Source organism: Convolutriloba macropyga, chromosome 15, assembly GCF_964194025.1.
Source record: "Convolutriloba macropyga chromosome 15, txConMacr16.3, whole genome shotgun sequence".
Taxonomy (NCBI): Eukaryota; Metazoa; Xenacoelomorpha; order Acoela; family Convolutidae; genus Convolutriloba; species Convolutriloba macropyga.
The window spans coordinates 16,721,878-16,747,718 of NC_134482.1; the positions used below are offsets into that span (position 1 = coordinate 16,721,878).

A 25,841-nucleotide genomic window follows, 5' to 3' on the forward strand; every position below is an offset into this window, starting at 1 on the left:
AGAGGCACTCAAGAATGAAAACTGGAAGAAAGCAATGCAGGTCGAATATAACTCACTAAGCGAAAATAAAATTTGGGATCTAGTTGAGGATAATGGAGCAAAAGTAGTGGGCAGAAGATGGCATTTTGGAGTTAAATATTGTCCGACGGGGAGATAAGTATATTCAAAACAAGGTTCGCGGCTAAAGTTTACAGTCAAGTCTTAGGGACGGATTTCCATGAGACATACTCACCAACGACTAGGATGTCAACAATTCGTTTAATTGTCAGCTTGTATGTTCACAAAGTGTTGAAAATAAAACAAATGGATATAAAAACGGCATATCTTAACGCACCTATAGCTGAAGAAATTAACATGAAACAACCAGAAGGTTTTGAGCAATTAGACAACATAGGAAAACCTCTTGTTCGTTTAAAGAAGAAAAGTCTTTACGGTCTTAAGCACTCAGGAAGGAATTGGTATCTTACATTTAGGAACTTTTTGGTAGCTAATGGTTTGGAATCTTTGGTTCATGATAATTGATTGTTCATAAAGAATAGTGAAAGACAACTTCAAGGCGCAGTTTGTTTGTGAGTAGATGATATAATAAGCTGAGAATTTCAGGAAAACTTCTCGATTTGTTCGAGATTGAGCTGTCTAAGGATTTCAAAATAAGTGATTGTGGGGATCTTTGTTGGATTCTTGGAATGAAAATTGTGAAAAAAAAAAGAAAATTCCTTTGAAATCAAACAAGAACAGTATATTGAAAAGCTGTGAGAGAGATTTGGACTAGAGAGTTGCAAATCAGTAGAGACACCAGTTGCAGAAATAAAACTAACAAGAAAAGGCTGCCCTCAGTACGGAGTGAAGAGCAAGAGCGCATGAAAAGTTTTGATTATAGAAATTTTAAGGGTTGCTTGAATTATTTAGCTTGCTCGAGTAGACCAGACTTTGCTTTTGCAGCAAAATTCTTAAGTTCTTCTGTTGAGAATCCAGGGGAAAAGCACTGGAAAGCCGGAAAAAGAGTTTTGAGATACCTCAAAGGTTCTCAGTCAAAGAGTTTAGTTTTTAGAAGGGGAGATAAGTTAACCTTAGTGTTTCTCCGATGCCGATTGGGCAGGAAATTTAGACCATAGGAAAAGCACTTCAGGACTCTGTTTCAAACTTAGTAGTAGCTCAGCCGTTGTCAGCTGGTCAAAAAAGGTTCAAAGATGTGTTGCTACATCAACGGCAGAAGCCGAAATAAATTCCTTAGTAGAGGCAACAAAGGAGGCCATTCACTTGAGAGATCTGCTGCAGGACTTACGCGTTGAGGTACAAAAACCTATTGAGATTTTTGTCGACAACCAGGAATGCATAGCGCTCAACAAGCAGTCCATTCACTTTGGAAAAACAAAACACTTTGCACTTAAACTTCATTTTATAAGGGAGCTTGTAGGAAGGGGAGAACTAGAATTGAAAATCTTGCAAACTGATCTCATGATTGCAGATGTCCTCACCAAGGGGATAGGGAAAACAAAACACGCTAGGTTTTGAGCGGCTCTTAGGTGACACCCAACCCGAAAGGAGGGGTGAAGGAAGTCAAGAATGACTTCCGATATTTTCCGATTTTTGATTTAAAAGTTTCAGTTCGAGTTTGTTGTCACAACCATTAAGCTATGGTTGCGGGAACATAATGCTATACAAACCGACTGATTTGTAACAAATCTTGCCACCAATTGAAACATTGATTAACACGTCTCTCTCACATCAATACACAGCTTGTCATTTCCCATAATACCAGACCCACCCAGATTAGTGGTCAGATAACCTATAGCCCCCATACATGGTAAATATACAATAATGGGGGGCTATAATTTCATGGGGGGCTATAATGGAAAAGACCCAAAAATTTTATATAAAAAGGTGTAAACAGGCTGTAGCATTAAAAATTTTTCTCTTCAGGTTCAAAAATAGTGTATTGTTTTTCACGTGTAGTAATTGTTCATTAACGTGATGAAAAAAATTCTCTTGAAGCAAATTTAAGTTACAGGCATACGATGAAAATTAGATATCTGACTGTCACTTTTTCAAAATATAGATATGTTAAACTCTTTGCTCGTGAAAAGTTAAACTAATCAATTTGGCTGACCTAATAACTTAACTTTTGATTTTCGAATGAAGTAATTGATGCCACACTAAACTTGAGTTTTGGAAAAAAATTTAAAAAGAAATAAAAAAAAATCTGAACAATTGAAATTCAGGATTTGTCAAATTGGCCAAGAAGATGGAATTGCCATCAATATTTTCCAAGAGTAACAATTAAAATAAAGGCCTGCAGAAAAGTCTTTTTTTATCATTTCTGGACATCAACTTTGAAAATAGGTTTTTAATTAGTGCGTTTAAAATGATCATTTTAAGTTTGATTGGGTTAAAGAGACATGGATTAATGAAGAGTTCGTGACTTTTGAGATTTCAAATTACTTCTTAAAAATTCAGCAAAATGATAAAATTGTGTTTAAAAATATTTGGGCAGCAATTCTATTGTATTTTGTATTGAAGTTTAATACTGCTAGAGTGTAATATATGTTACAGGTTGTTGAAGTGATCGTATTTAAGAAAATGATTTCCATAGTTTCTGCAAGCTTCATTTTGAAAATATCTCTTCAACTTACAGTTTTAGAGCTTTTTTATAAAAAGGAATAATGTTAGACATATATATTGAATGTTGCAGCTATGCTACAACTTAGGTTTGTGAAACTTTTTTTAATATGGATTGCGATATAAGATATTAAGCTACTTCAACAATCAATTACCTGAGGAGACATGAGAGCGCAACACATAGACATAGACGCCGTGCACAAAATCGCCAATTTCTTTCTTCTTGCAAAACCATAAGAGAAAAAACAATGACAGAAGGGAGAAACTAACAACTCCGATTCCAATTGAAAAATTCAGGAAGATTCGAATAAGTTCATCACTAACTGACCCAATCATTGATATGAAGAATGCAATTACAGGAAAAGCTTTTGATGTGTTCTCTGACTGCTCTGCGTTGAAGTGAATGCCGTGAAGTAAAGCGTATTCAGGTGTTGTGACAAACCAGATTGGGTAAAAAACGACTGTATGGGACTTGGCAAGCAAAATCACTTCCATTGTAATGCCTATGCCATTTGAAGATATAAGGATTAGTGTTGCGTGTTGAACATGGCTCATAGTTGCTAATCAAAACAGAGGAATTTTGATATCTGAATCTTTGCTTGACTTCGAAATAGGAGTCTCCGTACATATAATAGAAGTGCAAGAATGGTTTTGTCTGTTTGCACTCGAGCAGTCTGCTGGTAAATAAAATAGTATGAAAGACTTGGTCAACGATAATGCAACCAATCTCAAACAAAACCAGTTCGGCGTAGCTTCGAAATGTGATATGTGTGAGTAGGGTCACCGCAATCATGATGTTCACTATAAACCAAAATGGAAGTAACTTAAGACACATGTTGTACAGCTGATGGTTGAATAGAAAAACAGACTCATCTTTTAATAATAGGAAAATGAGGCTAGACAATGTACCCATTGTTGTTGTAACTACAATCAAGGAAACTTGGAATGATTTCTTTTTGAAGTAGGTAAACCTCTCATGCAGTTTCATTGGTATTCTGGCTATCAGGAACATAAAAGCCGCTGCGCAGTTGACGCCATGGCCCAGGTAGTAAAATTACTGCATTCCCGTGGGGACAGTCGTTACCATAATGGAGTAAAAAATAATAAACAAAATGCTAAGGAATACCGTTAGTTTGTTGAATAGGGCTGTGTGTAATGAAAACTCAATCCGCTGCTTATTCGTTCTGCTGCAGTCTACAAATTGGTCAATAGAATACACGACATGTCTTCGGTCAATTTTCTTGATAAGAACAGCTGCAATAACCCTGTAATTAATAGGGTTATACTTTCCATTCCCACTGCACTGAATAGATGATTCGAAATTGGGGCGTGTTCATCATCAATATCAAAAGAAAGAACTGGTTTATTGTAACGTTATTGACGTCAATGCTAATGCGACTTAGTAAGTTTATCAGTTTTCCACCAGCTTCATTGTCAAGAGAGTTAGTTTTTGTGCGTAGGAAGAACCAAGGTATTTCATCACTAAAGCTAGAACTCCTGCAAAATTGGTTTCTCCTGAAATTTGGTCCAACGCTTGAACAAAATTGTAGCTCTTGAAGAAATAGTTGAGAATTTCCCACTGTTTGCTGTCACAATCATAGCAGTTCAATATTGTCAACAGTCGTTGAGAGAAAATTGTAAGGGTTGGTGGTTTAATCACAGCTAAGTCACGGTCCTTGACATAACATAAGTCACAGAACTCAAAGTGTTCATTTGGATTGCTCGTTAGAATTTTCGATATGCAGGCTGCCCAATTTAGTGATCCAATGCCGTTAAGGTACGAAATAATAAGAATTTGCAAAATGATTTTGTTTTCATCCATCCAAATTGTAGAAGTCATGTAGGCTAAAAGTCACAACTAAAACTTTGATGACTGTATTTGACGTCAGCGGTAAGTTAGCACTCCATTTTTAATGAAATAACTTTTTCTAATTTTAAATCAAATCTTAAAAAATCATGGTTACACCATTGTTCCCCCAAATTAGTGTTCTTGTCTATAGAGCGGCATTCAATAACAAAGCAGAGTTGTAATGCTGTTTTGGAGTTCATCGGGCTCTAACAAGTTTTTTTTATCAGGAAACTGATCAACTGTTGTTTTTGCAATGAAATCTGATTGAATGAATCAGCGAAATTTGGTTATTGCCTTCTCGGAGCTTTTCAAACCATTGGCTTTGTCTTGCAATTTCATAACTTATCATTGGCGATAACAAACGTTATAGTACTTACCTTTCTGATGTCATTCTACTGAACGGGCTTCAATCCAATGATTATTGGATGCTTCAAAAAAAGAACATTGTTAATTTCCTCTGGTACACATAAGAATAAAAAGAAAATGGTAAAAGAGGCAAAGTAAAGGTAAGAATATAGCATTATGTAAAATTATAAAATCATTAAATTGCTTAACTTTGACCTTACATTAGTAAAAAATGGCCTAAAATGCGAGCATAAAATGTTCTCACAATTATATATGTACATCATGAAGATTAAGGAATAAAATTAAAATCTAATGCTCTCAATGTCATCTTTTATATCAGTTACTTTTGGGTCCTTCAAAAATTCTTTCCCAAAAATATTTTTTCAGTTCTTTTTTAAGGAAGCTTTCGATGTTGTTTTCCGTCTAATATTAGAAGGCAGACTATTATAAATTGGAATGGCTTGTGCAATAAAAAAATCAGTTAGAAACTTAATGTTCTTTCTTATATCGAACATTATTTTTTTTGACTTCTCATGTTTTATTCTCATGGTAGAGAAAGGTTCAATTTTACATGCTGGAAGATCGTTGCTGAATAAGCGAAAAAAATATTTTGAGCAATGATATTTCTAGAGAAAAGAAACTGGTAATCTTTTGTTGCGAAGTTTGAGATCTGTAGACCGATCGTATTTTCTCCTATTAAAAATGGTTTTTATTCCCCTATTCAATTGTTTTTCTAAAGTTGTGAGTAATGACTTTTGCAACCCTATCAGAATTAGAACGGAATATTGTAGATGACTTATTACTATTGCATTAAGTAATAAGACTTTCATTTTCTCTGGTAAACTTTTACTTAGCGTATTCAAAACTTTTATTCCACAAGCCATTCTCTGAAGAATTTTTTTCACTTTTCTATCAAATTTTAGTTTGCTATCAGTAATTACGCCAAGATACTTCACACTATTTGATTCTGCTATTCTTTCATTGTCAACATTCAGAACAGTATTTGTTAACCTCTTCCTTGTGCTGAACAAAAATATTCTGTTTTTTGTTTGTTCACCAATAACTGGGACTTTGCAAAAAATCAATAATTTTTGAGATGTTTTGTTCAAGTTTTTTTTTGACGATATTTCATCATTGTCGGATGTAAAAAGAAAGTTTTCGTCTGCGTACTGGACGACCGTGCAATCCTTTTCTACAATCTTTGCTAAATCGTTGACGTAAATGTTAAATAATAGAGGTCCTAAAATAGTACTTTTTGGAACTCCTATTTTCAATATTATCCAATCTGATTCAATTCCATTCAGGACAACTCTTTGCGTTCTTTCACTCAAATAATTCTCTATTAAATTGGTAGCATGTTCGTCAAAACCTATATTTTCAAGTCTCCGTAACAGTATTTTGTGGTTTATAAAATCAAAAGCCTTTTGACAAAGCAGAAATGACAGAAATAGGCCTATAAGTTAGTGGGTCTTAGGGTTTTCCTTTTTTGAAGAATGGAGTGACACAAGCTTTTTAAGATCTGCTGGAAATTGTTTTTCTGTAATGAACTAATTAATGAGATAACATAGCGGTTACGCTAGCGCTGCTTTAACTTTTTTTATTGCACAAGCTGTTATTTTGGAAAGACCGACTGGTTTACTTGTATTCAATGAGTCTATGAGCACATTTGTTTCCTTGGTTGTTATATGTGGGAACTTGAAATACTTTCTCGGAGCAGATTTAGGCGGAATGTTGTTTGTTTGTTGCAAGCCAATGAACTCCTCTAGAGTAGAAAATCTGTAATTTAGAAGAATTGCAGCTTCCATAGGCTTTGTTATCTTATTACCAAGACTGTTTAATAATGTTTGAATTCTTGTTTGGGTCTTTTTTTTATTACGAAGATCACGAATGAATTTTTATCTGGCCTTTTCACTGTTTAACTCCATAAAACTTGAGAGAAATTGTTTCTCTTTTTGACGAATTGAGTCATTTTCAATTTCATCACCGCCAATTCTTGAAAACTGTCTTTTTGTTTTCTCACATAGCCATTTTTCTTGAAACAAAAATTTTGGTTTGTCTTTTCTAATATAACAGGCATTAATTGGAGTGCTAATGCTCTTTCAATAAATCTTTGAAATTCTAATAACATCATATCTCCTGTCACTGCACCGTAAAAGTGTCTCCAGTCTGAATTTTCAATAAAATTTTGGACCGCTATGGCTGAATAAATTTTTTTTGTCTAAATTTTTTTCTTTGTTGTTTTTGATTTTAGCATTACAGATTTAAGAACTGTGATTGTTGCAAAATGATCGGTTTTCAAAATCGTATCCACTACTATGCCTGTTTCGTAAACGTCTGTTATGATATTATCAATAGGAGTTGAAGAAGAGTTAGTCATTCTTGTAGCTGTATCAATATTTGATGGTTTAAGATCATATGGAGAAATTACAGATTGTAGCAGAATTCTGTCGCGCTTTGCAAAATAGTTTAAGTTGTAGCCTCCAGCAAGTATGACAGATTTTCTTTCAGCCATAGCAAGATCAATATCCAGGACCAATTTTTCCAAAAACATCTTTATAAGTTTTTTTCGGGACAATCTGATAAATTTAGTATGCATTTCTTTTTTTGTATGCTCAATTCAACCCCTTTTGTTTCTGTTGTTTGGATTTGAATTTTTCGAAAAACAGTCACAGTTTTGCTTATCTTCATGCCAAAACTCTTCCGGATGGTTTTGTGACAACCATGTTTCACTAAACGCATATATGCAGTTGTAACCAATGTCTTGAACGAGTTCTTTCAAAGAGCAGATGTTGTCCTGCTAAACTTCGTGCGTTTTGATGTAGAACTTTTGTCCTGGAATCAAATAATCTTAACACTTTCATCATAAGTTCAAACGACAAAATTGGTCCCGGGTTTATTTCGATGTCGAAGAAGATCTTTTTAGTAGAAGATACCATATAACAACCAAGAAAAAAAGTTTGATTTTGGATGTTAAAGCACATTGTTTGCTGTTAAAGCTTCCTTTGAACGAAGGTATTCGAGATGCATAAGGAAAACTGTAAAAAAATTTCTAAATTACTATCGGAGGACATGAGTAGTACACATAGTATATCTATGAGTCGAATACCTGCAATTTTTGACTAATTCTGATTATAAAACATTACACGATGCACAACAGCTTAAAAACAACAGAGACTGCAGCTAAAATCCATTTGTATAACGATAGGTTTCCCTCCATGGTTTGTAAGTGTCAGCCCTACTCACATATGCACTTTGAGAATATTGCAATGGTTGTAAACGAACAAGATTACAAGAAGTTAAAAGAAAATGACTTAAAAGTGCATTCTTAGTGAACGGAATTCCCTGCTGAAATTTAAAATGTATATCATCGTAAAAGAGAGCGTTGCAATTTGCCATTTGACTCAACAAGTTGCAGACAGGAAGTATTTTGATTTTTTCAGTGTATTCTTGTGTAATATACTTGCGCAGTTTTTCATTGAATTCAAAAATTTTGTTGTTTGTCTGATCATTTTTCGGCAATTTTTTAAGGGAGGCACTTCCATCAATACCAATATTTCGGGGCTGAACTTTTCTTTATTGCAGAAACAAGATCTTTGTAATCTGAGAATATTGTTCCTAAATGATCATTTTTTTTGTTTTAGAACAGCATGTCCTATCCTGTATAAAAACTGTCTTCATCTTTTTTGATCGTAACAGTGTAATAATTGCAGTTTTTCCTTCGTCGTCGAGCCTGGGTACGCATGTATACTGCAATCCTGAGGAAATGTCCGATCTCTTGCCAGGTGTTTGATGTTACTACTACCAATTAAAAAGTTTTCTGTTTTCTCTTCGATCTTTAATGTTTCAAACTTTCGAATAAAAACGCAATTTTTCGCACTCGTTTTAATTGTTGGTGTTATTATAGCTGGAGTAGCTGTTACATGTGCCGTTTTTTTAAGCAATTCACTCAAGGTTACCACATGCTCGGCGATGAGACTGTCCTTCTCTTCTATTTTTTGAAAAAGTTCGCAATAAATGTTATAAAGATCCGCTTTTGAATAACTATTAAACTTTTCTGCAGTCATCATCAAGATTGGATTATATTACAGGAGGATATTTACAGGAGTAATTTACAATTCTTGATATTTACAATTAGAACTTTGTTGCAGAATCTGTTGCTTAAAAAGAACTATTGTGCTAACGTTTAAAACTAGCAATGCATAAGAAAGTGCTTCAAACGTTGAAAAAATGAAGGTCAAGAAGCAACTGTGAAATCAATGAAGGTCAATGAAGATCGAGATTCAACAAAGCAGCATTCTAATATACACTTTCTAACAAACTTTCTAGCGTTCTAACAAAAAAAGCTTTTTAGCATTCTAACAAAAAAAGCAGCATTCTAATATAAACTTTGTGAAATCGGAGATTTTGCTTTTTAGTGTCAAACAAAAAGACAATGATTGAGAAAGTTGACATTGGTTGAAGCTAACATCAAATGAACCAAAATTTTGTGAGATGACCAAAAAGACCAAATTATGATCTCTTTAATTTGTTCTAGGATGCCAGGAGTATATACAAAAAAAACGTAGATTTCTGCTATTTTATAGTCAAAGTAAATTTCGTCCCACATTAAGTCTACATTATTCTTGCCTCCATCAATGTCATAGTTTGATAACATTTTTAATGTTTCACACAAATGCGAATTCTGTCGTAGTAGTGCAAACGTGAAAACATCACATTTTGAGATAATTTTTTTACTCTGTATCCTGGATGGAGGTCATCAACTTTACATTGGTGTTAATGGAAAGTTATAAATGCATCACCAATAGAATTATTACTGCGTAAAAATAAGGGCGGCTAACTTACATCTGACGTTAATTATAATATTTTGACGTCTGACTTTGACGCTGCTGACTGTAGATTCAAAAATCAAGGGACAATTCTCAGTCAATTATCCTTGCTACAGTAGCAGCTAAATATTTTGTTGATGAAAATAATTGTGGTTGCACAATTTATGCTGCCAAAATTTGAAACAATGGCAAAACTGAGGTTTGAAATTATACTACCCGTTTTAATTAGCTCTCGGTGCAATAACAACAGTTGCATAACTATCGATGGATTACACTACGTCTTTGGTCACCTTTTTTCTTGCGACTGGTGATATCTGAAGATTGGTGAAAAAACAGATCTATCATCTAGACAGTGGCTTAAGGATTTTAAATGAAGTACTATAAACAGGAGTATTTTTGGTCGGGCGGGTGTAGTCAACACCTGTGTAGTCAATTTTGCATAACAGTTGCTTGATTTAGCCGCACTGCAATAGATTGGGGTATCTTTTTCCGATGCTTTTTCCAGGCACCCTCCATATAATGTCAACGGGGAGAATAGAGCGGCGTCCAAAACAAAAGCTGAATTTCGCCCTTGTTTTAAAGTTTCGTATTTATCATTGGACACTAACAGGCTATTTGATCGGTTATTCAACAGTTGGTTATGCAATAAGAGGTGATTAGATAAAATTACAAATTTGTGTTACTGCACTCTCGAAGCTATTCAACACATCGACTTTACCTTGCTTTTTACAAAAAAGACGTTTACTCACTCGTGAAATTTGCTTTGTTGATGCTTTCATTATTTGAGTAAATTGAATTGTTAATTTTTGGGAAGCTGCTCAAGCAAGAGGTTATCATTTCACACTTTTTATGCGTTCCGCATTTTTCTCAAGAATTCACGTATAATGTCACACTAGATTTCGAACTTAATCAATTTCGCAGTCATTTTTCACATCTTGTTCACATCAAATAAAATGGCAAAAATGAGCAATCAACGGAACAAACTTCCTGGGAAAAATTCTAGGAAGCATTATGGCACGTTTTATGGAAAAATTTATTGGAAGCTCAATTTTTTCACGAGAAAAAAAGGATTTACGTTTTAGAGATAATCAAAAGGGATAGTTAAAAGTAGGAAAGAGTCACAAAAGATGACAACTTAGGCAGTTTTTGTTATGTTCTATAATTGACTCAATATAAAGAAAAAATTTCATAGTTTGCACATTTTTGAAACAAAAAACAATAACATTGAGAGTCGCACAACAGAGCCTGCTGACAACTTCTGCGATACCTTTGCTTCTTCAATAATATCAAACGATTTTTAGCGATTATTAAAATTTTGTTTAAGATGAAATGTCAATAAAAGAGAATAAACAGTTAACGAAAAATTGAATGCTAATCACGATAGCAACGAAGATTGCGATTTAGAACGAGAATTGGTTTTTTGACGAGCAGATCTAGAGTAATGAAATAGATATAGAAAAAAAATAAAATTAACTCTTAGGGAAAACTAAAGAAACGAAAATTGAGAAAGTATTTTTTCGAAATATGCAGAAATGCAATGTTACTATATATTTTAATTGTATTCTCTCTTTCAACTTTGAACTGCAAAATTGAGTTCTGAATAGGTTAGAGCATTGTTCTAAAAAGCCTTCGCCAGCTCGAGCTCTAATTTCCTTAGTCTTCCCAGAACTAAACTCTAACATATACAAATTGAACTGTTTTCAAGAGGTACTTAGCTTACTGCTGTTTGCGTAAAATAGGCAAACTTATATCTAAACTTTCCAGGGCAATTATAGTGTTCTAACATAAATTACTGTCTTGAGTTTTTCTGCTCTTTTGGATATCCTTGTACGTTTGTATTGGAATAAATGTAACAACAGTTTTGGTCGAGATGTGGATCTAAAGAACTGTGTTAAATGTTTATTTTTGTTTTCACCTTGAAACAATTTCCTCTGTTGCTACCCAAAATTTATCAAAAACAAAGATTTATTTCTGAACAAAATAAAAATTACTGTCACAAAGAGGCGGAAGGAAAGTAAAAGTATTCCTCATTTTTGAAAGTTTCTGTTCTGTTGTGAATACAACATTCTTTTCTTGTTCTGCCCCCTCCGTAGTTCATGCGCACATGCAAGAGCACATGCCAGTATATTTCAAAATCAGGATCTTTTCCGTTTGTGCCCCCCCAGCTTAGTGGGCGCATATTATTTGCAACCCCCAGACGCACGTGCCATAATTTTACATAAAGATTTACTATGTAATTGCACGTGCTCTGTAACTGGGGGGCACATAAGGTACTGGGGGCTCAAACGGAAAAGATCCCAAAATCATTAAGTAAATATATAGCATGTGCGTCGGGGTTGCAAGTAATATGCACCCACAAAACTTGGGGGCAGAAACTAAAAAGATCAATGTGTGATTATGCTGCCGGAACAATTTCAAGATTAAATAGAGTCAAAGTCATGCATCTTGCACCAAAACTTTATATATATATATATATATATATATATATATATATATTTATATATATATATATATATATATATATAATATATATATATATATATCCAAAAAGCCAGGGTAGAGTTTTATATAAAAAAATAAGCATACCTATGATCAGTGATGTAAGGAATCCCTAAGCATAAGATGTTTGCAAAATCGCTTTGGAAAAGTATGGCGTGTTTTAAATCGAAGAATTGTTTAATTTTCGTAAAAACAAAAGCTGCTAATTGATTTTCGATATTCAGAATATGTCGTTCTACGACAGCTTTCAAGATCAGTTCACGAAATCTAAATTAAAATGATACCGTTACTCAATAAATTTTAAGAGTAATCTGTGAAACAACGGAGAGAACACAAATGATTATGCATACAGAAAGTTAAGCGTAAGTGGATCTTTTCCTTTTCTGCCCCCCAGTACGTTATGCTCCCCCAACTACAGAACACGTGTCAATACATGGTAAATCATTATGTAAAGTATGGCCAATGCATCTGTGGGGTTTAAATAATATTCACCCACTTATCTGGGGGAAATAATAGGATAAGATTTACGTAAGTTTATTTCAAATTTTGGATCTTTTCTATTTGTGCCCCCCATTTTAGTGGGTTCATTTTATTTGCATCCCCCGGCGCACGTGACATTTTTTAACATAAAGATACACTGTGTAATGGCATGTGCTCTGTAATTGGGGCGCATAAAATACTGAGGGGTCACAAACGGAAAAGATCCCAAACTTCTATGGGGTTCGAAATAACGAAAAGAATACGAAAAGTCAGGAGGAATTGAGGGTGTGTAAATCCTACAACGAACGAAACACGGATTTATTTTTTTGCCCCCCCCCCCAGCTTATTAATCATATTTCTCTTATGACCCCCAGGCGCACGTGTTATTTTCTTACATAGTAACGTGCTATATAACAACATATAATTTGTAACTGGGGGTTATAAAAAACACTGGGGGGAACAAAATAGACTTCGAAACACAAGAGCGATCCAATAATATAAGGTATGGGGGATGGATATGGTGGAGGTCTCGTTAGTACCTTTGTATATGTTCAATGTTTGTTACGCTGTGGGTCCTAATGCTATAACCAAAGTAGCATTTGATGGTGCACTGAAGGGGGTTGGATTTAAATGTTAATTATAATTTCCGGTGTTAGGTACAATACATTGACTTGCTATAAGTTCCTTACCCTGATTTTATTATGTTTTCCGCAAAGAATTCACTAAGTTGTGGAAACCGACTGAATGTGAACATAAGTTAAGATTCTATTGGTTTCTGGTGTCAGTTCACTTGCCATGTGCCAATTATCTCGTTTCTGAACATTCTCCGCCCTCAATTCTGACTGGTAAGAATTGGTTGGAGTTCGCCTATTAATCTGATGTACCATCATCTGTTTGTGTTTAAATCAACAAACATTGTTGCTGTTGTTTAAACTATAGTGTAGATGCATCTGTTTGACTGTCACAAACCTCAATAGGTATTGCCCTATTTACCAAACAAGTAAAACGAAACAAAGTTACTGAGGATATTTCTTTGTTATGCCAAGGCTGAAGAGACCTAAGAAGTCCAAGGCAACAGCATGAAAGGCCACGGTTACTGCTCAAACCAAACTCGAAAGTGTTCAGCCGTTTAAGGTTGACAGTATAATTGATCTTGTTGTCCGCAATCGTGGCACACAATTTTTATCCTTTTCAAAACGTTCGTTAGTCTCACGGTCCATTTGTCTTGCTGAATCATACTTCTAAGATAAACACTCCTGTATGATGATTTTCAGAATGCTCGTCTGGAAGATATTGGAAAATGATCTCGTTCTATGCATTCAGTATCAAAAAATTGTTGGTACACACAGATACTTGAGCTCTCTGAAGTCAACTGTTGTCTTTTAGGCATCGCCCATTAGGCAAAACAGGACAAAAAAAGTGATCCGACTAATGTCTGCAATGCTTTGTTTTCAGGATATATATTTCATTCCATGCGCAAAAGTCTGACTTTGTAAAGTTATGAAAAGCAATTCATCTGCGTTGATAAGGAGTTGGTAAGGCTCCAGTTGTCCTTTTCGAGCCCTCCTTAGTTTTTGAAGAAAGCATAAAACGACAAATACAAATCCCTTGATTATAGTCACGGTAGAAGACTGAGAGGCATCTGAAGTCCTGACTAACTGAATTGATTGCTTGGATTCCACTTGTACAACAATCGGTTGTGCAATGATTTTTGCTTGGAATTTCTGACCACTTGTTTTCTAGTTCTCTGAGAACTTGCGGTCTCTTGCGCCAACGGTTTGTCGTTAGGGAGTGCATTAGAAGCCTTTGTATTCAGTCGTTGCCAGGGTTTTTTGATGTTGGTACGTACCTCCAATCTCTGTCATTTGTTCTGTCTCGTACGTCTGCCAAGCCATTGGCAAAAAAAATTGCCTAAGTTTTTCATATTTTATCTAAAGAATTACAGCAGTGCTGTCTGTCCATTGGATTGTCTTTCTAGTTATAGCCGAAAACGTTTCTCCATGAGAACAAGAATCCGGTATCGTAAACGGGTGCTTTCATTTCCACTTTGTGTATTGTCTGGGCTTGTAGCGAGTTAACTCGTAACCTAACCACTACAAACGATACAAAATGCGCTTTCGTTCTGAATTGATGAATCGTAGGTAAACCACGACAGCAGCAGCAGCAAGTGATGCAACTGAAAAAATGTAGAATTCAATTCGGTCGTGCGGTTAATTGCAGTCAGCCACAGGTACTGTTTTTTACTGCAGTTTTCAAAATCCGTCAACCAATCTAACAAGGGATTACATAAATTTAAGGGCAATTGTTCATCCCATTCTTGGTCATTTAACCATGTGTCTTGTAATATCAAATGTGATTCTAAAACGAACAGTGTAGTCAGTCCTATATGATTGCTTATTTCAGAAACATTTCTTAGCAGACGTCTTTACTATAGTGTCCCAATCTTAGATTTTTGAATCCTTTTTCTTTTGAGGGAAACCACAACATGCCCAGTGTTTTGACAGAGATATCGTGCTTCGGAGATTGTTCAATTAAAGCAATTTAGTATTCTGTTGGAAAACTGCTACAAACGTATGCTGAATTTGAGGACCACTTTATGAGGTTATTTTTCCCAGTTGAAGCGCACCTCTGTCTTCCTAGAGTTTCCTTCTATGCTTGTTCCACTTTTTCCAGAGAGAACTCTAGATAATTCATGCAAAATATTCAGATATGACGTTTGAAAGTTCTGGAAATCGGTGTGCGTTGTTTGTTGCTTTTTGCACGAGGGCGTAAATTGAATACACCTATGAGTCACGCAAGCCAAAACTATTCTTTGGTATTCCAAAATCTTGTTCCATCATCAAAGTCACTTCCCCATAGAAAACGCAGGAACCTTCTATATTCCGGCAAGACCGAGACTTGCGTAAAACAGTTCTCCTAAAATTACCCAACATATCGGGTCCCGCAAGTAAAAAATAATTTAGGCTTACTCATCCACATTTAGAAGCAAAACTTCGAAGATGTCTCCATTGTCCAGGAGTTTATTTTACTTTCCCGGTGATAGCTGGAATACTCTGAACTGCTATTTGTTCTCTAACCTGGTGCTATTTTGTGATCAGAGCAACTCTAAGCTGTGGAAATCAACTGATTATGAACATAAAATAAGGTTATGTTTGTTTTGGTCTTTCTTCATTTGCCACATGGCAATTATCTCATTTCTGGACAGGGGTAGAGGTTCTATAAATATAAAAGTTTTCTTGTCATAGATAAAAGTTACTTGAATCCAATTTTACATCATCTTCAGAAAAGCGGACAGATGACAAATTTTCAGGAAACTGTCGATTGGGAGAATTTTTTTTTCGCATTTTTGTCTCAAGTGGTTGAGTTCAAACAATTCTTGCTTCTGATGCCCCCTTCCTAGAACTAAAGCGTCCGACTAATGCATAAAACAAATATCGGGCTCCTTTTCCCCACAAGAACAGAATGTCAAAAAAAATTTTGAAGAATATCAACTAAATATGATAAAACATGATCTTAAACGTCAGTGGAGTTCAGTTTAATTTAAGTCATCCTAACAAAAAATTGTAGATCCTAGAGTAAAATAATATTTCCTAGCCTCAAATAAATTGACATCCACTTTAAATTAGGATGAATGAAACGATCTTTTCCCTTTGTGCCCCCTGCTTAGTGGGTGCATGATATTTGCAACCTAAGACGCACGTTCCATTTTTTAACATAATGTATTATTAAATAATGACATTTGCTCTGTAACAGCGTGCGCAGATTGTACTGGGGTGCTCAAAGTTAAAAAAAATCCTTTTACAATAGAATTTCATCCCCTGGTCAACGTTAATCTACCGTATCGCGACGCCAATTACAATTCAATTAAAGAAAGAGGCAGCCGCAGATTGATGTGTGCATATTATTTGCTCCCGCTAGACACATTGCTACAATTTAACATAATGATAGACTATGCAAGGGCACGTGATCTGTAAATAGGTGTTGCATAACATATTGGAGGAACAAAGGGAAAGTCTTTTTAAAAAATTCTAAATTAATACATGACATTGCATGCATTATTAGTCTAGTTCATAAGAGTCACGGTTAGAAATTACTATTTTAAGATATAATTAAATGCATAAAGTCCAATTGTGACCCATTTCTAAAGTGAGAGAAAAAAATGTGTTTTTTTTCATGACTCTTACAGGAGAAAAATACCCTAAAATGAGTAAGATTGAACGCCTCAGTTTTGTTTTTTTATAATTGCTAATTGTCCTCTACCCTGATGCTCTTCTGTGCTCATCACAGAACTTATTCTAAGCTGTGGAAACCAACTGATTATGAACATAAACTAAGATTTTGTTTGTCCCTGTCTTTATTCATTTGCCGCGTGCTATATTTCTCATTTCTGGACAGGCCTAGATGATCTAAAAAAATCACAAAATTTTTTGTGTTTTAGATAACAGTTACTTGAAACAAATATAACACCATCTTCAGAAGAGAGGAGAGACGACAATTTTTCAGGTAACTGTGGATTGGGCAAATTTGCATTTCGCATTTTTTCAAAAATGATTGAGTTCAAACAAATCTTACATCCGAAACCCCTTCACTGGGACTAAGATGTCCGACTAATGCATAAAACAAATATCCGACTCTTTTCCCTGCAAGAATGGAAAGTCAAAAAAGTTCTTATAAATATCTTGGAAATATGGTAAGACGTGAATCTTAAAAGTCGATAAAATTCAATTTAAGTTACGTCATCCAAATAAAAAATTGTAGATACCATAGCGAAATATTCTAGTTTTCCATAACTTCTCCTGGCTCCAAATAAGTAGACACCCACGTTAACTTAGAATGAACGAAAGGATCTTTTTTGTGCCCCCTGCTTAGTGGGTGAATGTTGTTTGCAACCTGAGACGCACGTTCCATTTTTTAACATAACGTATTAATAAGTAATTACATTTGCTCTCTAACTGCGTGCGCAGAATGTACTGGGGGCAGAAAATTAAAAAATCCTTTCCCAATAAAAATTCATCCCCTGGTCAACCTAAATCTACCGTATCTCGATGCCAATACACGGCAATTAAGCAAAGAGGAAGCCGCAGATTGGTGGGTGCATTTTATTTGACACATGTGCTATAACTTAAACTTAACATAATGACTTAGAATGTAATGGCACGTGATTTTTAACTGGGGTTTGCATAACATATTGGTTTAAGATGTAATTAAATAAATACAGACGCATTGTGATCCATTTCTAAAGTGAGAGTAAAAAATGGTTAATTTCATGACTCTGACAGGAGAAAAACTCCACAAAAGCGATGAGATTGAACTCTTTTTTTTGCGTAAACTCTAACAAATAGTTCAGTTTGGATTTATGTATTTGATATTAAGAATAAAATTTTATGACTATTTCGAGAAAAAAAGTAATTTTACTGCCTTGTACAAAAGTCATGTTCATTCTGGGCAACTGGCGTCGATTTAAATAAATAGTTCTTTAATATTTTGCTACCGATGCTTCAACTGTAATTTGGTACGTCTTGTTCAAAATTCTAGTCCAATTTTAAAACTTTGAAAGAATCTGCTCTCGCATGCCTTTTTGCAACTTTTCTGTGTTTAGACTTTTTTTTCAGGAGAATTTTGGTAGGTATTAGGTATTCCGTGGAAAGAATTGATCGCAACGCCAGACAAAATAGTTAAGTTGAAGCCAAAAAGTGAAGCCAGAGCCCCCAGATGAACTTACAATAATTTAAGACCAAGTTTACTATGTATGATCTGAAACTTGGCGGTGCATAACGTATTGGGGGAGGGGGCACTAACGGATAAGAGGCTTACGTTAATCTCTTTCAATTTCCACAGACGGGTATACCGAACATCAAAGTGCGTCACCACTATATAGATCTGCGATAAAAACTCACCTTATAACATGTATTTTGACTTTCTTTACGCTACTAATCACTCGAGATTCGTGGAGATTCACGCCGAGATTCCCGCAAATTTGTCAGCATGTGATTTTGAAATAAATTGCAAAGCTAACATAACAATTATCCGGATATCAAAATTTTCAGTCGAAACAGAGAACTAAATTTTTTATATTGCATTCAAAAGTTTCTCAGAACGTGTTTCTAGTTTTCAGTAAACATGCAAAATCAGTAAAACTTGAGGAACAGTCAAAAACATAATACAACCCAGGTTGAGGATCCAGACCGCCCAGACGCAAATTGTCTCTGTCCAGACAATCGTGCATTCGACAGATTATTTTTCGTTCATCACACTTTTGGGCATTGACCCTTTTATTGCTACCACAAAATGTATTACAATTTCATTGCCCTAGTTTGATGGGGTTTGTGCTTCTGAAAATAAGCCATCCGTTATATGGGTATTTCGTTTCCTATTACAATCACAATTGGCAAATTTTCCATAATAGGGAATATTGGTGTAATATTCATTTCCAAACATTGGTTAAAACCTGGTGAGACTTCATATTGGACTCATTCTTAGTTCTCAATTCAAAATCGGATCTTTTCCGTTTGCACCCCCATTATGTTATTCGCCCCACACTTACAGAGCTTGCGTTAATATTTAGTAAGTCATTATGCAAACAATATGCATCCACTATTAGAAGGCACGACAAGAGTCGGTCCGATATTACTTTTGGTCATCAGGTAAATTTTGATACACTCGTTGGCAAAATTAAACGCACAGAGAGCATTTTTATAAGGTAAACATTCTGTTTTTGTAGACGTTTTAAGTCAAAATAATTCTGGCTATTTGCTTTAATTTTGAAATCAGTTGATGCATAGTCATCAGATTTCTCATATGCTTAAATTGGGAATCAGTAGTTGGAAATCCAAAAAAAATTGGATAGGGGAAAATTGCGCCCCCCCTGCCGCCTCTAGGTTGCATGTTTTTTGCAGCTCCCAGATGAACATACTATAGTTTAAGATAAGGGTTTACTATCTTTTGACACGTAATCTGAAACTGGATGGTGCATAACGTAGCAGGGCACAAACTGATTAAAGGGCGATTACGTTAATCTTTTCCAATTTTGACAGACTGGAATACCGAACATCAAAGTGAGTCAGCACTATATAGCTCAGTGAACAAAACCCACCTTTTTACATTTATTTGGACTTTCTTCACACCACTAATCACCCGGGTCGAGGTGTCACCGCCATTCAACGCAAAATTATGTAAGATAAGCGGTTAATGCGGAAATTTTTGTAAGGTAAGCGGTGAATGTGGAGAAATTACATAAATCAGGCGGTGAATGCGGTGGAAAAAAACTTTATCGTCTGGTAGCGCTGATATAACATAATTTCACCTCTGAATTTAGCGGTGAAATTACATAAATTCACCGCTTCGAAAAAAGTGTCCAAATTATGTAAAATAAGCGGTGAATGTGGAAATTTTTGTAAGGTAAGCGGTGAATGTGGAGAAATTACATAAATCAGGCGGTGAATGCGGTGGAAAAAAACTTTATCGTCTGGTAGCGCTGATGTAACATAATTTCACCTCTGAATTTAGCGGTGAAATTACATAAATTCACCGCTTCGAAAAAAGTGTCCAAATTATGTAAAATAAGCGGTGAATGTGGAAATTTTTGTAAGGTAAGCGGTGAATGTGGAGAAATTACATAAATCAGGCGGTGAATGCGGTGGAAAAAAACTTTATCGTCTGGTAGCGCTGATGTAACATAATTTCACCTCTGATATTAGCGGTGAAATTACATAAATTCACCGCTTCGAAAAAAGTGTCCAAATTATGTAAGATAAGCGGTGAATATGGAGAAATTACATAAATTCACCGCTCAAATTAGTGGTGAACTTACATAAATTCACCGCTTAGAAATAATTGTTAAAGATGTTTGAGATCAGCAAAGAATGCGGTGAAATTAATGGTGAGTGTGGGAGGAATTGTTAGATTTGCCTTCCCACTAAAACTACCCCTTAATCTTACATCTTTCTGACACTTTTTCTAAGCGGTGATTTTATGTAATTTCACCACTAGAGTAAGCGGTGAACTTACAAAAATTCACCACATTTCAACCCTAAAATATGTAATTTCACCGCTAAAAATTGCAAATCTTACAAAAATTTACCGCGCATGTTTTGCAGAAATTAGAGTTAATTCGATTTATATTCAAACAAAAAATAATAGAAGTTAGTGAGAGACGGCGCAGGAGGTGAGAGGTTCGAACCCTTGTAACGGCCGTTAAATTACATATTTTAGTGGTGAATTGTGGTTAAATTTTGTAAGATCAGCGCTTAGTCTAGCGCCCCCCATCCGTTTGCACCCCCATTATGTTATTCGCCCCACAGTTACAGAGCTTGCGTTAATATTTAGTAAGTCATTATGCAAACAATATGCATCCACTATTAGAAGGCACGACAAGAGACGGTCCGATATTACTTTTGGTCATCAGGTAAATTTTGATACACTCGTTGGCAAAATTAAACGCACAGAGAGCATTTTTATAAGGTAACCATTCTGTTTTTGTAGACGTTTTAAGTCAAAATAATTCTGGCTATTTGCATTAATTTTGAAATCAGTTGATGCATAGTCATCAGATTTCTCAAATGCTTAAATTGGGAATCAGTAGTTGGAAATCCAAAAAAATTGGATAGGGGAAAATTGCGCCCCCCACCCCTGCCGCCTATAGGTTGCATGTTTTTTTTGCAGCTCCCAGATGAACATACTATAGTTTAAGATAAGGGTTTACTATCTTTTGACACGTAACCTGAAACTGGATGGTGCATAACGTAGCAGGGCACAAACTGATTAAAGGGCGATTACGTTAATCTTTTCCAATTTTGACAGACTGGAATACCGAACATCAAAATGAGTCAGCACTATATAGCTCAGTGAACAAAACCCACCTTTTTACATTTATTTGGACTTTCTTCACACCACTAATCACCCGGGTCGAGGTTTCACCGCCATTCAACACAAAATTATGTAAGATAAGCGGTTAATGCGGAAATTTTTGTAAGGTAAGCGGTGAATGTGGAGAAATTACATAAATCAGGCGGTGAATGCGGTGGAAAAAAACTTTATCGTCTGGTAGCGCTGATATAACATAATTTCACCTCTGAATTTAGCGGTGAAATTACACAAATTCACCGCTTCGAAAAAAGTGTCCAAATTATGTAAAATAAGCGGTGAATGTGGAAATTTTTGTAAGGTAAGCGGTGAATGTGGAGAAATTACATAAATCAGGCGGTGAATGCGGTGGAAAAAAACTTTATCGTCTGGTAGCGCTGATGTAACATAATTTCACCTCTGAATTTAGCGGTGAAATTACATAAATTCACCGCTTCGAAAAAAGTGTCCAAATTATGTAAAATAAGCGGTGAATGTGGAAATTTTTGTAAGGTAAGCGGTGAATGTGGAGAAATTACATAAATCAGGCGGTGAATGCGGTGGAAAAAAACTTTATCGTCTGGTAGCGCTGATATAACATAATTTCACCTCTGAATTTAGCGGTGAAATTACATAAATTCACCGCTTCGAAAAAAGTGTCCAAATTATGTAAAATAAGCGGTGAATGTGGAAATTTTTGTAAGGTAAGCGGTGAATGTGGAGAAATTACATAAATCAGGCGGTGAATGCGGTGGAAAAAAACTTTATCGTCTGGCAGCGCTGATGTAACATAATTTCACCTCTGATATTAGCGGTGAAATTACATAAATTCACCGCTTCGAAAAAAGTGTCCAAATTATGTAAGATAAGCGGTGAATATGGAGAAATAACATAAATTCACCGCTCAAATTAGTGGTGAACTTACATAAATTCACCGCTTAGAAAAAATTGTTAAAGATGTTTGAGATCAGCAAAGAATGCGGTGAAATTAATGGTGAGTGTGGGAGGAATTGTTAGATTTGCCTTCCCACTAAAACTACCCCTTAATCTTACATCTTTCTGACACTTTTTCTAAGCGGTGATTTTATGTAATTTCACCACTAGAGTAAGCGGTGAACTTACAAAAATTCCCCACATTTCACCCCTAAAATATGTAATTTCACCGCTAAAAATTGCAAATCTTACAAAAATTTACCGCGCATGTTTTGCAGAAATTAGAGTTAATTCGATTTATATTCAAACAAAAAATAATAGAAGTTAGTGAGAGATGGCGCAGGAGGTGAGAGGTTCGAACCCTTGTAACGGCGGTGAAATTACATAGTTTAGCGGTGAATTGTGGTGAAAGTTTGTAAGATCAGCGCTTAGTCTAGCGATGAACTTACATAATTTCCCCGCTTTTCACCGCAAAATTATGAGCGAAATTTGCGGGGAAAAAACTAACTTTTCACCGCTTATCTTACATATTTTTGCATTATTTTCTCGACCCGGGCAATCGAGACTCGTGCAGATTCACGCCGAGATTCACGCGGATTTGTCTACATGTGATTTTGAAATAAAACGCAGAGTATATTACAAAGTATATTACAAAATTGGTTTCAAAATACGACTTTTCTTGCTGTAGCCCATCAAAAATCAAAGACCATCCGTTATGTAGGATTTTGGAAATGGGGGTATTTGTCATAAGATAATTGGGTTAGAGATATCATGGGAATGATCTTCAGCAACTTTTGAGGTGTCAGAACAATAGCCATTTTCTATTTTGCTACCAATGAAACCCTCATCACTTAAGTTTTGTTCGGAATAAGATTGAAAATTAGTGTCTTTCACATTATAGCCCCTCTTAGGGATCAGATCACCTGTACCTACCCCCAATCATGGTATTTACATCATAATGGAGGGCTCTTATATTGTGGGGGCTATAATGGGAAAAGGCCGAAAATTGGATGGCGATGTCAGCGTTAAATTACTCATCGACAAACATGCCAATTTTTACATAATAAACAGCAGGTGTTAAGAATCATGAGATTTGTTCAACTTGTTCATGCGTCCGTAATCTTAAGCGGCAAACTGCTTCCCAGGCTTTAGAGTTAAATGATTAATTTGAAAACATTTCCCTTGGTGCTCAACCTTCTGATATTTACAAGAAAACTGGCAAATGTCCACCTGGATTGTCTCCGTGAGCAGTCATATCATTTCCCCAAAAAGTAAGTTCTTTAAAAATTATCAATTCTCAATCGCTTCATTAATGAAAAATGGGTGTCGGAATGCTACGAAAAAGCTCTTCAAAAACAGGTAGAGCACAACGAAGTTTTTAATTTGGACATATACATTTGTCAATGGGTATATATAAAACAAAAGGCGCAATTGTTCAGCTCCCACTGATGCAGAGTGGAATGTTTATGGAGATCGACAAATTGAACGAGGGCTGAAATTTAAAGCCTTCTGAATGATAAAAACTTTCGTACTCAGCAAAATTTCAAACATTAGTTCAATGTTTAATTCATCTATAGGTTTTCTGTTTTCTGCTTCTTTTCGATGTCGCTGAAAAAAAAACGGATCTATTCTGTTTCGACCCCCAGCTTTGTGAGAATAAATTTTATATGAGCCCCAGACGCACATGCTATTTTCTTACATAGTAACGTGCTGCTCGAGGAATAAGGCAAAATTCAAAAATTCAAACACTGGGGAAATTAAGTCATCGGATCAGACTACGTTTTCCGCCTTATTTTTGTCACTACTGAAGTTTGTCACATGAAGATTGGCTCAAAAAGAATGCCCGAAGGAGTAATCTAAGCATGTGTTGGAGACACCAGGGTACGATTTCATTGGTTATTAAAACTTCGAGCCAAAGTGCTAAGGGATCTATTCTGTCCCCCCCCCCCCCCCCCCCCCCCACTTAATGAGCATAAATTTTTTATGACTCCCAGGCGCACGTGCTATTTTCTTGCATACTAACGTGCTATATAACAACTAAGAATTTGTAACTGGGGGTCATAAAAATCACGGGGGGGGGGGCTAAACAGAATAGATCCGTGCTTAGTTTGAAAGATTGAACTTAGACTCACAGAAAAAAAAACTCTAATCTCTTCGCCCTGATAAGTACTCTAATTTAGGACATTAAATGCAAAAAAGTTCTTCATTTCTTTAAGTCTAAGTTCAACCTTTCAAACTAAGAATCTGACTTCTAACACATAAAAAATCGACTTCTTCGCTATCGTAGACAGAGGTGATTGGTTTATTTTGCGATTGAAATTCAACACGTTTGTGACATTTGGTTCTCTATATATGTTCGAATTTACTCTTAGTGCCACGTGGTCAGCAATCGGGCGCCACGTGTCAGGGCACTAAGTCCCTCGTGGGGCCGAGATTTTGTTCTAACATATATCGAGAACGGGTCTTTCCCATTATAGCCCCCCATGAAATTATAGCCCCCCATTATGGTATAATTACCATGTTTGGCCCCCCATTATGGTATAATTACCATGTTTGGGGGGGGGGCTATAGGTTATCTGACCACTAAGCTGGGGGGGGGGGGGCTATAATGGGAAAGACCCCCGAGAACATATATCTTAGCTGCCCGAGAGACCTAGTACCTTAGCAATAGGGTGTTTGCGGCCAAGTATGTTTGCCGTATTTCCCTGTGCTACTCGCCTCTATTCTGCCCCAATTCATGAACATTACCACACGGTTGTTATCACCACCGAGAAGTTATCAAACTCCGAGGCGAAGCCGAGGTGTTATGATAACTTCGAGGGCGATAACAACCGTGTGATAATTTTTTTAATCAACACCTGCTGCGATCATTTCAAAATTGAACAAAGTTTCATTGGTTTCTCATTTTTATTTTTGTGGACAATTACACTTTCAAAGGTAAGTGATATTTCTTTGGATCAGTTATTCGTTTTGCCCTCATGCACCCACCCCCCTCCCCTCTCCCACAAACATACACACACACACACACGCACACACACACAAACACACACACGCACACACACACAAACACACACAGAGAGACACACACGCACGCTCACGCACGCACACACGTACACATGCACCCAAGTACACACGCACACACACACACACACACACACAAGCACGCGCGCACACACACACACAAACACACACCTTGAGACACGCGCACATTCACGCACGCACACACGTACACACGCACACACACAAACACACACACGCACACACACACACAAACACACACAGAGAGACACACACGCACGCTCACGCACGCACACACGTACACATGCACCCAAGTACACACGCACGCACACACACACAAGCACGCGCACACACACACACACACACACACACACACACAAACACACACTGAGACACGCGCACGGTCACGCACTCACACACGTACACACGCA

General features: G+C 36.1%; 1 protein-coding gene across 18 annotated transcripts in view; it reads left to right on the top strand.

Moving 5' to 3' along the window:
* The window catches only part of LOC142354481 (uncharacterized), a 117,513-nt gene that overhangs the window by 36,026 nt on the left and 55,646 nt on the right, over positions 1-25,841 (top strand). For 2 of the 18 annotated variants that reach the window (XR_012761102.1, XR_012761098.1), the window contains exon 2: positions 17,057-17,121. The exons of 13 other annotated variants lie outside the window; for them this stretch is intronic. The gene's annotated coding sequence lies outside the window, so the exon portion shown is untranslated. Of the gene's footprint in view, positions 1-17,056; positions 17,122-23,603; positions 23,664-24,655; positions 24,686-25,158; positions 25,330-25,841 lie in introns of those variants that run through there. 3 more of the 18 variants (XR_012761099.1, XR_012761101.1, XR_012761100.1) reach the window with 3 other exon arrangements.